The sequence below is a fragment of the Protopterus annectens genome, chromosome 3.part1, assembly GCF_019279795.1.
Source record: "Protopterus annectens isolate FY-2018-M chromosome 3.part1, PAN1.0, whole genome shotgun sequence".
Lineage (NCBI taxonomy): Eukaryota > Metazoa > Chordata > Ceratodontiformes > Protopteridae > Protopterus > Protopterus annectens.
The window spans coordinates 1,663,568,433-1,663,582,215 of NC_056732.1; positions in this window are offsets into that span (position 1 = coordinate 1,663,568,433).

Here is a 13,783-nt window from a genome sequence, read left to right on the forward strand (position 1 = left end):
TTGGTATCTACTTCTCTGAAGTACAGGCTAACACAGAAGGTCTTTGGCTAACGAAGTTCACAGATGACTGCAAACTAGGAGCCATAATCGAAACTCCTAACGATGTGGACATCATACAAAAGGACCTCACTGAGACAGATGCCTGGTGTCAAAGCCATGGCCTCAAGTTCAGTGCCAAAAAGTGCATTGTCATCTCTTTTGGTAAAAACTCCGTACCCATGAACTGCAACATAGGCGGAGCATACTTAACACCAAAAGTGTGATAAGAGACCTTGGGACACAGGTGGACAGTAGTCTCTCCTTTGATAATCACATTGCCACAGTAGTCAGGAAATCCTTCTACGTGGCACACCTCATCACAAAAGGTTTCTCATCCAGAAAAAAAGAGGTCATTGTTCCCCTCTACTCATCACTCATTAGACCCATTATAGAGCATAACACCCCTTTTGGTATGTACCTCACAAGACATCTACAACAACTGGAAAGGCCGCAGAAATACCTCACAAAGAGGATTACCGGCCTCAAACAGATGCCCTACACAGACTGTCTCAAAAAAAAATCCAGCTTTACTCCATTGCATATTGCCTTCTCAGAGGTGATCTCTGCCTAACATAAAACCTATGTCAAACCCAGAACTGTTGTACGTGTTCCACTTAAAGAAATCCCAATCCCCTCCGAGCTACACGCTCTAGGGACCTAAACCTTGTCACCACAATAAACAGAACATGCTGGAGGGATAGATTCCTGTACCAGAGACTTCCCATGCTCTTGATGATTGGATGGGAAATAGGGAATTCACCCCAGAGAACACATCTGTGGCTCTGCTCGACAGTGGCACAGGAAAATAATTTTCTTGGGTGGCAAAAGCCAGGGTACCTTTTTAGGCTGGGCTTGTATAGTTCCCAGGGCTGATAGCCTAGTACCTACCTATGAATCTATGAACCTTTGAACCTTGCCTAAAAAAGGTAATATGGAGACAGCAAGAGCCTTGGCCAGTATTCAGAAGCATAGGGGTGACAGGTGCAAACCATATCTAGCAAAGCAATGGGGCATGTCTATCATGTCATCCCAGGTAGACAGAGACTGGATACCCTTTGAATGACACCAGAAGCTGAGCCAATTGTTGAAGTTTATCATCTTTCTGTTATATTGCAGTATCATGTAGGTGAAGGTAAGATGATCAAGGTCAGGGTCATACCAGCCTGGGCTACATGATCATACAGCTACTATATATCTCTTGTCATGTTGTCCTGGGAGGTATGTCTCAGATCATTCACACTGACGTGTACAAAGACCCCGCCATATATGTACCTGTTCTCGAGTGATCTAAGTGCTTGTGTTATGTGGTGGATCATAGCACCTGACAGACAACTGACAGTAACCTTCCCCTTGTCCATCCTAGTGAGTGGAACATCTGTGTGCCCGACTATGGAGTCACCTATTACTAGTGTGTTGGGTATGTTGTTTTGCCTTAGGGCCTGTTGTGAGGCACACTGCTTTGGTGTATTATGTGTTTTTTGGCGTATGCTTGGAGGTGCATGTTGCTTGCTTGTCTGCTTAGGAGGACACTCTTTTTTTCAGATTAATATTTGTATTCTCCGAGTATGGTGATGTGTATTTATGTGTGTGTTTTGCTGGTGCTTATATTGAAGGTCTATGTGAGACTGTTGGTGTTGTGGTTGTATGACCCTACTCCTCTTGACTGTATTGTCCAGTATTGGGTTGACAGAGTGTAGCTACCGGTTTGACCCTGTGTGTGCCAGCATGTGGTGCATCAACCCATATATGATATGGTCGTGGCCTATGCATACAATACACTCACAATACACCTATTATGATAAGCCTGCTGAGGTTAGCAAATGTGGAAAAAAACTTTTGGCAAACTGTCAGCGAGTAATGTCTGTATTGCACCCTGTAACTCCATATTGCTTGCTGAAGTGTAAAGAAGTACTTAGTTTGGATTAAGAACCCCGCACTTGCCAACTGTGTATGTGTGTGTTTGTCTCTCTCTGGGGAGAGAGCAACCTTTTTGGAGACTACTCACACCCCTTAAAAGTGATATACTCATCTTTGTCAAGTCTGATGATGTCACCATCCTACAAATATACCTGTGGAAAGGTGCAATACCAGTAATGCATATAGCACATTGTGTAAATGTGTGCTGCTGTAGTATCATAATGTAGTTAGGTAGGGGTTTGATTCATGCACTTGCCAACTGTGTGTGTGTGGCTTCTTGGAGAGCAGTAACCTTTTTGTAGAGTGGTCACACCCCTTACAAGTGGTACACTCATCTTTGTCAAGTCTGATGATGTCACCATCCTACAAATATACCTGTGGAAAGGTGAAATCTCAGTAATGTGTATAGCGTGTCAATAAATGCGTATTGCTGTAGTGTCATAATGCAATTAGGTAGGAGTTTGATTCCTGCACTTGCCAACTGTGTGTGTGTGTCTCCTTGTGGAGAAGCAACCTTTTTGGAGACTAGTCACACCCCTTACAAGTGGTATACTCATCTTTGTCAAGTCTGATGATGTCACCATCCTACAAATATACCTGTGGAAATATGAAATCCCAGTAATGCGTATAGTGTGTTCTGTAAATGTGTACTGCTATAGTATCATAATGTAGTTAGGTAGAGGTTTGATTCCTGCACTTGCCAACTGTGTGTGTGTGTCTCCCTGGGGAGGGCCAACCTTTTTGGAGACTAGTCACACCCCTTATAAGTGGTATACTTATCTTTGTCAAGTCTGATGATGTCACCATCCTACAGATATACCTGTGGAAAGAAGCAATCCCAGTAATGCATATAGCACATCATGTAAATGCGTACTGCTGTAATATCATAATGTAATTAGGTAGGGGTTTGATTCCTGCACTTGGTGAGTGCGTGTGTGTCTCCCTGGGGAGGAGTAACCTTTTTGGATACTAGTCACACCCCTTACAAGTGGTACACTCATCTTTGTCAAGGCTGATGAAGTCACCATCCTACAAATATATCTGTGGAAAGATAAAGTCCCAGTAATGCGTATAGCGTGTCATGTAAATGCATACTGCTGTAGTATCATAATGTAGTTAGATAGGGGTTTGAATCTCACACTCGATAACTGTGTGTGTGTTCCTACAGTATGAGAGTGTGTGACACCATTGATCAACGTGGAGTGGGTTTTGATTTTTCTAGTGTATGACATATCACAATGATAACTGTATGTGCATTACACATGTAAGGTAGCTGTGGGGCAAAGCCATATACATACATGTGACCTCAATTATTTCATAGGTGGGTACTCTGCTTTCTCCATGAAAGCATCTGTTATGCTTGCCGGAGCATGCTGGCGCTTTCCAGACCTTAGGTCACTTCTGTATGCTTGTGACAAGCTTAGCCACTGCAGTGATCCCTGGGCTACATCTTCTGTTTCACATCCACTCATCACATTTCTATTGAAGAGTGTGAGTGAGGGTTTATGGTTGAGGTATATTTGAATCCTGTTCCAAAGCAAGCAAAGTCTGGCAAAGATGACTAATCATTATAGGTGTGCAGCAACCTCTGTGGATCTGCATGCAAACCCTTTATTGCTTATGTGCTACACAGAGGGATTTCCAAAACCCTTTGGTAATGTGATTATCAAAGGAGAGATGACTAAACACATGGCTTTATGTATACATTAGTACCTGTTCCAAATTTTGGGGCCTACTACCTATGTGGTACTCTGGGGATACTTTGTTTTCTGAAAGTGGTTAACTATGCTTTCTTTGGCTTATAGCTTTACAGCATGAGTTTGACACCAGGTATCTGTCTCAATGATACCCTTTTGGAGGATGTTTGTGTCATATGGAGAATAAAGTATAGCCCATAGTGTGCATTTTCATCAAACGTGGGCAGACATATCCCTACTATGTTTGCTTGTACTTAAGAAAGCTATATGCCAAACAGGAGTGGTCCCAAGACTCAGTGCAGGTGAATACCACTTGTTACTGGCATAGAATTGTACATGGCGGCTGCAAATGTTACTGTGTGTCCTACATCTGAGCGTCAGTTGTCAATCCATCATCTAACAATCGTTTATGGTCAGTCTGTTGAGGTTATGTATAATACCAGAATGTGGGATGGGTATGAATTGCTGGTGAGCTGTAGCTTGGCTGTGTGGACCTCCCCTCCCTCACCTATAGCCTTGTTAACTGGCTTGAAGTCTGCTAGGTGTAGAAGCCATGATCTGGCTTTAGAGAACCTAAGTGGGTATGGTGCAATGTTTCCAGGTTCATAATGTCTCTGTTAATGAGTTAAATAATGCTGTGCTCCATAGCCTTCCAGATAACATTTGTCTGGCTTATAGGGTGAGAGTTTCCAGTTTCTGTTGTAGTTCTACCCTTAATCAATTTGTGTTAACATTTGCACTGGGTGTGACGAAGGTGGACAAGATTAGGAATAAGTATATTACAGGGTCAGCCCTGGTTTGACGGTTAGTAGACCAAGCCAGATAGGCACGATTAAGTTGGTTTGTACATGTGCTGAGGAGGGATGCAGAGTATATTGTGAAATAGTTGCTAAGGATGAAGCCGCCAGGTAACAGGAACAGAGGAAAGCCTAAGATGAGGTTTATGGCTGTGGTGAGAGAGGACATGCAGGTGGATGGTGTGACAGTGCAAAATGCAGAGGGCAGGAAGAAATGTAAACAGATGATCTACTGTGGTGACCCCTAATGGGAGCATCCAAAAGCAGAAGAAGAAGACGTTGTAGCTCAACCCTTGTGGACTGTGAACACCATTACTGTGCATCATTCCACAAGAATGTAACCTGTACAGAGGCTGCATCTGGACAGAGTGTTTAGGTGAGTAGTGACTTCATATGTCAGCTTGTGTATGACACAGCCGGGTGCACTGTCCAGTAGCATTGCCACTGTGGTTTGGACTTTGGTAAAGAGATGTTTTAACTAGAGTGTCTGTGAATCATCATGTTTTACATTCTTCAGGTCTGGAAATGTGGCCCTTGTGTAACGACAGAGTGGTGAAATCCGCATTCAAACTGGTTGACCAGAAATTGGTAATGTCAGTCAGATAAGTGTACTTTGTGACCATTTACATTAACTGTGACCCGATCTGTGATTTCCCCTGTAGATTATAAACAACATTAAAGAAAGCTTTAGTGTTGTCCTTGGAATCCTTGCCATTTTGTATTCTGAAGCTTGCCTTGTATGTTTAATGAGAGCTTGTATTTTCCCAATGATACTGACCAGAGAGGTTATCCCTTCTTGGTATGTAACTCTTTTTTGGTACAACTTCACACCTTCTATTATATATTTAGTTTATGGCAGGGGTCCATGAGACTAATGCACTTTTACTGTATAAGTGAGAAGTTCTTGTGTTTGTGATAGCACGGTCCATGCAACCCTGTAGGTGAACAGTGTGCATTACTAAAGGATTATGTAGCTGGGACAGTGTTGATCTTAGTAATGCAAACCAATGACAGATAGCAATAACAGCATCACCCACAGCACAGTGTCAACCTGTGTCATACACACACATGTGTACTCAAGTTCCAAAATGTGTGTAGTACAATGCATACTGGCCACCAATAGAAACTATAGAGTGTTAACACTGGCCAATACAGGGCATGCCACCCTGCCCATGTGTCCAATATGCATGCACATGCAGACAGTGCACCTCCACCATGTTCACAAATGGACACCTGCAAACCTGTGTTGCACACAAACCACACTTACTGTCCACTGTACAACGCATGCTGACACAACTACACACATCAGCCAAGTGGCACATGGGCAAACAAAACACAACTACAATAAACACTGTTGAAAACAATACATTGCTAATTACAGCTTTAATGCATCATGCCTGCTCAGCTACACCTTCAAAGATATCATTACACTTTACTGTTGACAACATGCTACACGTCCAACCATTGCTATACCTTATTAAAGTCACCCTGTGCATCAGCACCATGTTAGCCTGTTTCTGCATCAATGTTACAGATGACAGGAGGTGGCACAGGTTTCATCATATGCACAGGATGTGTTGTTGGTTTGCCAGAGGCCTACACTGAGCCATACAATTGACATGTGTGTGTGAGTGTGTGTGCGAGGGCCATGAGTACTGTTATGGGCTAATGTTGATGTGTGTGCGGGTATGTGTTTTCCCTAGGTTTCTGGTTTATGTGTGTGTGTCTGCATGCACAAAGTTCCACCATGTGGCTGCCATATATGGGGATTTGTGAGATAGCTACAGACTGTACCTGGCAGGCATTACAGATCACCATCTCCGGCCATGGATACAGAACCTGTGCCTGGCAGGGGTGCTACAGACAGTATCAGGTACTAATCCAGATTGGGTACTATCTGAAGAGGTTGACAAATGTCCACTGGATCCAGGTCCCTGCTGGGACTGGCCAGAGCCACATGCACGTGGTCTTCTAGGATGATCTATGGACAGCCCCCCCAACATTGCTGGGGCTGGTACTGGCACTATGGGAGCGGCTATGACTTTCTGGACATCCACGGTGACCTCCAGCTGGTGATGTTGCTGGCATACATCCACGTTGACGTCTCAACCATCCCGCACTGTCCTGACACATGGGCATGACATTGTGGAGGACATCCAATGTCTCACCCCAGCGTCTATCAAAGACCTCAGTGTAGTTACATATGGCACCTGCTAGGTCACGGATATTGTCATTTACAGAGGTGCAATGAGCCCTCTGTGCCCTTAGCCCCTGTCTGGTGTACCGCTCCATTCATGTCTGTGCCTCCATGACAGCCTGGAACATGCATGTGGTAGAAAGAGGTGTGGCACGTCTGCCAGGGGCATGATGACCAGCAGTGACGGGAACCCCTGAGCATCTGCCTATGTGGTACTGTTCCTGACATCTGGCTATGGCTGCTGTGTCCTGATACATGTGCCATAGATACCACACTGTCCTGGCCAGTGCCAACCATACACTGTCCCTCAGCTAAAGGCAATGGTGATGATGGATGTACAGGCAGTATGACTGTGTGCATGGATGGGGTGGAGACTTGTGTACTGGCAATTGGTGGCCCAACAACAGACGCTGACATACCTGCCTGTGCCTCAGCACACCTATCCTCATGATCACTGTCTGTCTCAGTGACATCAGGTTCCTTGCTGTACAGAACCAGCCCCACCTTGCAACCTGTGAGAGGAAAACAGGAAACACACTTTAAGAACTGAACATGACTTCAGACCACATGCCGCACATGCACACACACAAAACTACACTCCTCACGAAAGCAGACACACACAACACCAGCAATCACAGAACATACTCAATAGCATGTGATGGTGGGGTACAGTATGACAAGCAAAACAGTCATATCACACATGTCAGCATGCAGGACATGTGTTGCTCAACAGCATGCCGTGCAAGTGTAGTCAGTCCTTGTTACTAACAGTATACATGGCTTTGATGCATGTGTTTTGTTATTAGGTGATGGCCCTCCCCCTGGAACACAATGAATACATGGACAGAACATTGCTGTGCAGGTATTCATAACCCTGTGATGTACTGTGCACCATAACTCACAGGTGTACATACCATTGCTGGATGTGTATATGTGTGTCAGATAGGTATCTAATGCTGATTACAGCCTCTGTGTCTTTAAAATAATTGTGGACACATTTTTTAGCACATGCATGATGAGTATTCACACAACATCATCAGTGGTGCATGGATAATTGATGGAATACCATTCGGCCACATACCCAAGTATGGTACTTATGGTGAATGTAGATCATATTGTGGACATGCCAGTCTCATCCATGACATGGCATGCTAAAACACAACTGCATATTTAAACACTACACATACCCAATATGTGTCATATGACCTAGCCACTCAATAGCATCACAAGACATATATGTGTCAGTTGTACAAATGGTGATTGGTATGCATACTGTTTAGAGGTGCATATGTGTGCACACATGCATCATTATGGTGTGTAGCAATGACAGCTATGTGTGGTACTGTGGTTACAATAACTACATAGAGATGAGACAGTTTGTCAGTGGCCACAACTGTGGCATTGCTACTGTGTGTTTGCAATCTTACAGTACAACAGCAGTTTACACTGACAGGGCTACAGATTATGTTCCAAATGATCAGTATTGCACAACAACAGGCTTCACATTTTTGAACGACACACTCCACATCTCACATATGCATGATTTACTAATACAGATAACAGTAGTCTACAGATATGCCATGTTACCTGCATGCTCCATGTGTGCTTGCTGGGTGGCTGCAACCTCCATCATGGTGTATGTCTGCTGCTGTTGTTGGGCACGTGCCACCAGGCTCATGAGCAGCTCCTCCACTCTGGTGAGGGGGGATGGATATTAACACCATCCCCTGTTGCAAGCTGTTGTCTACACACATCAGCGGCATGCTGACGGACATGTCTGAGAAGATCACTGCAGTGGTGGCGTACCTGCTCATATGTGCAGTTATGCAGGCCTACCTCATTGACCCTGCAGACAACATGTTGCCACATTGCAGTATGCTCCTGCTGGTCCTGGCTAATTTGTGAGGACATGAGATGGTAGTGCTGAATCATACTGCTAGTAATGATATCATCTTCAGCAGTACTGTAACTCGGGTTCCTGTGGTGGGCGATGATCCCTGGAAGACATAAATACAAAAATATGTCTGAGCAAGTCATATGGCACATTTAGCATTACACAGTACAGATATCACTGAACTGCCATATATAGCAACCTATAAGCTAACCGAGAGTGAAACACTGTAACTGCCACTTATCACTGCTCACCCCACAACTGCTTGAAAGTGCCTTGCTCACTCTCTTATCTAATGAACCCTGTTCTGCACAGCAACAAAATAAAATCACTACATAAGACTGTAGAAGACTACCTGGCACACTGTATGCAACGCAATGCACCACCTAGCTACAGCAGATATGCATCAAGCTGATGTGTAAAGAAATATATCATGCATCACAATCAGTGTAAGGTGCAGTAAATGTATTCCTATTATACCACACAACTTGTTATCGCCAAACCCGTGGCCAAAATATGTGCACAATTGGGAATATAGGTCACATACTGCTGTAGTACACTATGAATGTTGCTAGATACGCAGTTATATGTATTACTACACATATGTCAAAGGACATGTTACAGACATACCCACACACAGATCAGACATAATTACAGGACATAATGTTATGACAACTCAGATAAGCTTTCAGTGTGTACTATACAGTACTGTGTGTCAGTACTTACACAACCTTAATCTTGAGAAATGTAATCTGTGATGAATACAGGGACCACACAAAACAGTGGATGCAAGCAATGTGGACATATACCATACTTTGCTGTACAGGCCCAGAGCTTCAGTTGGTACTACAGTACACACAGGATTTGCATTCAGCATCGGTACCAATCAATAATCATAGATGTAGTGCTTTAGCCTCCAATGACATACCATAGTTAAAACCAAGGTACTTATTCACACTGTATGCAATAGCACTTGTTCTGCCTAGCAACAGAATACACAGCTTTTGCTAGGATCAAAGCAAGGACCCATAATACCTTAACATAAACAGTTTCCCACTAAGCTATCCCACAGATACATATCTTTGACGTATTCACAAACATATTGACCATCACAGTCAGTCAACAGTACAGAGAATCTATTGCAACAAATAGATGTAGGTGTGTATGAGTATATACACATCCATTTGTCTACATATACATATATATGTAGGCACATATACATTTCACCTTTCATAGTGACAGTATCAATTATACAAAGGATGTAAGGTGTACAGTAATGTAATAATATCGCACAGTCTTGGGATAAATGCATTGAAGTTGTTCACAGCCCAGGTAGCTTTAGCAGGCCTTACTGGCTTCAACATTGCAAACTGAACTAACAACCCACAGTGTTTAACCACCACATGTCATATACCAGCACTGTATGCTGTCTTGTTTGTTACACACTAAAACTTACATACAAATATGCGCACACTAACCTTCACCAACATGTATATCTCCCTTCTTCGCAAACAGTTGCAATATGTCCCCTGCTCTATGCACATATAGAGATGTGAATATATATGACACATATATATTTCTCTGTATGTGTGTGGCATACACACACATGGTCCACACTGTTGTAAGTCCCTGGACCTTACAGCTGAACTGTTGGGCCTTGCTGCAACACAAACAGGTATCACATATGAACACAGACTAACATTAGGGGGGATATATATGGCAGCAGATGCTAGATAAGCATACTAGACTTCTACAGCAGTTGCCAATGCTAAGTTACACTTTAATATGACTATCGTGCATGTGTTGTTCTGTCACACCCATGTTTATATAATGTCAGCGCTAATCCCCCCAACAGCCATTCGCCACACTACTGTACAGAACACAGATAACATGGATCAGATCTGTGACATTTAATGCTGGGCTACACATTTCACAGGTATGTTCCACTGCCCACAGGTACACCCAGTATTGTCCATAGCAGTAGTTAAGCAGAACATCGGTGCATAAAGAAGTACTGCTGACACATATGAATGTTTTACATTATGTAGACTATTCTTTAATAACATCTACTACATGCCAGTAAATACATATGTGTCACATACCTTTCCTTTGTATAATTTGGTAATATTTCTTACTCTTTTTTATTTTCTCTCTCTCTCTCTCTCTCTCTCTCTCTCTCTCTCTCTCTCTCTCTCTCTCTCTCTCTCTCTCTCTCTCTCTCTCTCATAGAGTGATTGAGTTTGTTGGCAGAGATTGCAGCCTGCTTTTGTAGGACTTTGCACATGAGCATGTGATGGCCTCTGCACCAATTAGTGGCCACCATTTGCTAATTGCATGCAGCCTGCTATGTAGTAATTGCAGTAATCACTGTCATAGCAACCCAGTACTATAAATTGCTGACTCATGTAGGCGTGGCCCTTTCAGCTTTCCAAGATGGAGATCATCCTTGTTTGGTGTGGACATCATTGTTTAAGGCAGAAGGTTGATATAGTTCTTATATCAGAAGCCAGGGTTGTAGCCAGAGATTTACATTTTGTACTCAGACCTAGTGTTGCTGCTTCCAGTACTCACTTGTCAGTGTAGAAATGTACTCACCCCTCAAAATGCTACCCCAAGATACATGGAAAGATGTACTTTCTTTTCAACTATTACAATTAACTGCCATACAAAGCTAGTTATAGTGATGTATTCCCTTGGCACAAGAATTGTTTGTGAACTGCTATACTGTGAATATTCATTTACTCAGTTCTAAACAGTTTGTGCTTTTTTAGTGTTGACATTAGCACAAGCTGCTCAGAAAAACTGGATACATTTCAGTACTGTGAGTATGCTTACCTACATCCTTGGTAGACCCTGCACACACAGGCATATTCTACATTTGGGTAGGGTTAAAGAAGTACAGAGAGTGTAAGTAGTATTATGTGGATTTTGTCTTGCTGGACTTACAGGGTTGCTGTGTACATGTTGGTTTGTCAAGGCAAGTAGTCTGTCTGCGTAACTCCCAACTGTGGACATATCCACATGATAGCCAGAGAATAGCCTGCTATTTTTTGTCTGTGCACCACACAGGTCTTTTCTGCAATAGAGCAATGGCATTCTTACAGTTGGTTGCTACCAGTACATGTCTACATCCATTTGTATTTCAGTGTTTTATTCCTACATAAGGGTATGCTTCCGAATCTCCTTCCAAAGCTATTTGCACAGTGTGAAACAGCAGAAAGGCTAATATGCCTCTGTGTTTCTGCCTCTGCCAGACCTCTCCACCAATCAGGTACATATTTGAACAGACCCAGAGAAAAGTAAAGAAAAAGTCAGGGATAATCAGGAACACTTTTAAAATATTTGTGCCATTAGTGTTGAAACATTGAGAGAATCAGAGCATTTGAATTAATATGCCTTTTCTGAAGTAAAAGAAGTGTCTAACTCTTAATTATTCTCATTATTCATTAAGTGTAATTCATCACCTTTCTGCCCAAAGTCGGTAGTGTTAGGAGGGATTCAGAGGGACAGAGCTAAAATATGTGTCAAAATCAGGGACAACCCTGAAAATATGGGACAGTTGAGACGTATGGCCTCTGCGCTAAACATATATGCCATTGTTGTCCTGCTGTGATACTGTGTGGGGTTGTAAAGTGATGTTGTAACATTATTTCCTGCTAGAATGGTTGCTTCTCTTATCACAGTCATGTAATGTAATCCCACAACAACTGTTGGTCAACATCCATAGAACAAGTTGTGTGGTCACTCATTCTGATGCATGATAGAAGTTATATATGCACCAATTTGATGTATATTTACCGTGGCTTAGTGGTACTTCATGTTGTGTAGTGTGTGCAAGGTCCAGGGTTCGAGACTTACGGAGGTGTTTTATTTAGTTCCTGAGCAGAACAAGGGCCCTCACATACAGAGTGATTAAGGCACTTTTAAGCAGTTGTAAGCGGGTTTGCACGATGCTTAGCCATGCTTAGCCAAGCACAAACAAGTGCAAACAAGAGCAAAAACGTGCTTGTTTGCACTTGGCTAAGCATAGCTATGCATCGCGCAATCCCGCGCAAACCCGCTCACGACTGCTTAAAAGTTCTTACTCCCGCTCACCCCAGCACTAATTTCTTTCAAAGAAAAGAAGAATGGGGAGTTAGGAAAGTGGTGAAAAAGGGGCACAAAGAGGGAAAGACAGTATGGAAAATAGTTCAGGATGTGCAGGGTGGGTGTAGGGAAGGTCCATAGCTGCCCGTTTCTTCAACAGCAACAGCTGTGCATATGCAATAAATTTGGTGGTAGATATGAAATCTTCAACCTCTGAGAGAGGGGTGAGGACAACAAAGTATGTTGTAATGCCAATTAAATAACATTTCATGTGTCCAGTGGACGTGTGCAAAATGGGCAGCTATGTATGGGGCGTAATTTTTTTTTTTGGGAGCAGATTGCCCCTTTTTTTTCAGGTGAGAGTGGAATGTGGGGTAGGGGAAGTAGGTATATTTGGGGAGGTAGGTTGGGGAGGTAAACAGACAAGACAAACAAGATGTATACAAGGGCGGTATATGACACGTGGTGGGGTGAACACCTTTGATGGAGAGGGATGTTTGGAAATCGCAAGCCCATGAGCCCCCAGATGGAAACAGTGGGACTGAGGTCCCCACCCATGGGCAGTCACCACTGCACCTTCACAGCCCAGAGGGTGGCTGTACTTGGGGCTGTGTAGGAGGGGCAGGCTGACCCGGGAGTTACGCCACTCGGGCCTCAAGCTGGAGTAGAGGTTCTGCAACAGAACGTTCAATCTCTCTACGCACCACAGCCCAGACCATTCGAAGGGTGATAGGTGCCCCTCCTCTGCCCACGCTTGCATGCGGGTGCAAGCCCCATCCCCTGCAGTGCTAGTTCCACCCGAAGGTGGCACAGGGCCAATGGAGGAGGAGGTTCCAGGCTGTGCACCAGATCTGCTGGTGCCAGGTTCCATGGCCAGCTGAGGTGGGACAGGTGGGTCCACTGGGACCGGCCTTCCCATACAAACTATGTTTTGGAGAGTTTAATAAAGATATGGGTTAGTAACAGTCAACAACATTCCCAATTAGTTATAACAGCATGCAGAGGTATTCCAATTAACTCAACACACCAGATTTTCAACAGTTGAAAAGCAAGCATAACACATGCATATATAGAACAATAGTGGACATTACAACTGCATGCAGGTTTAATTGATGGCAACAGGCCACCAATATTGTGGTATTTTGACAGGGCACATGCA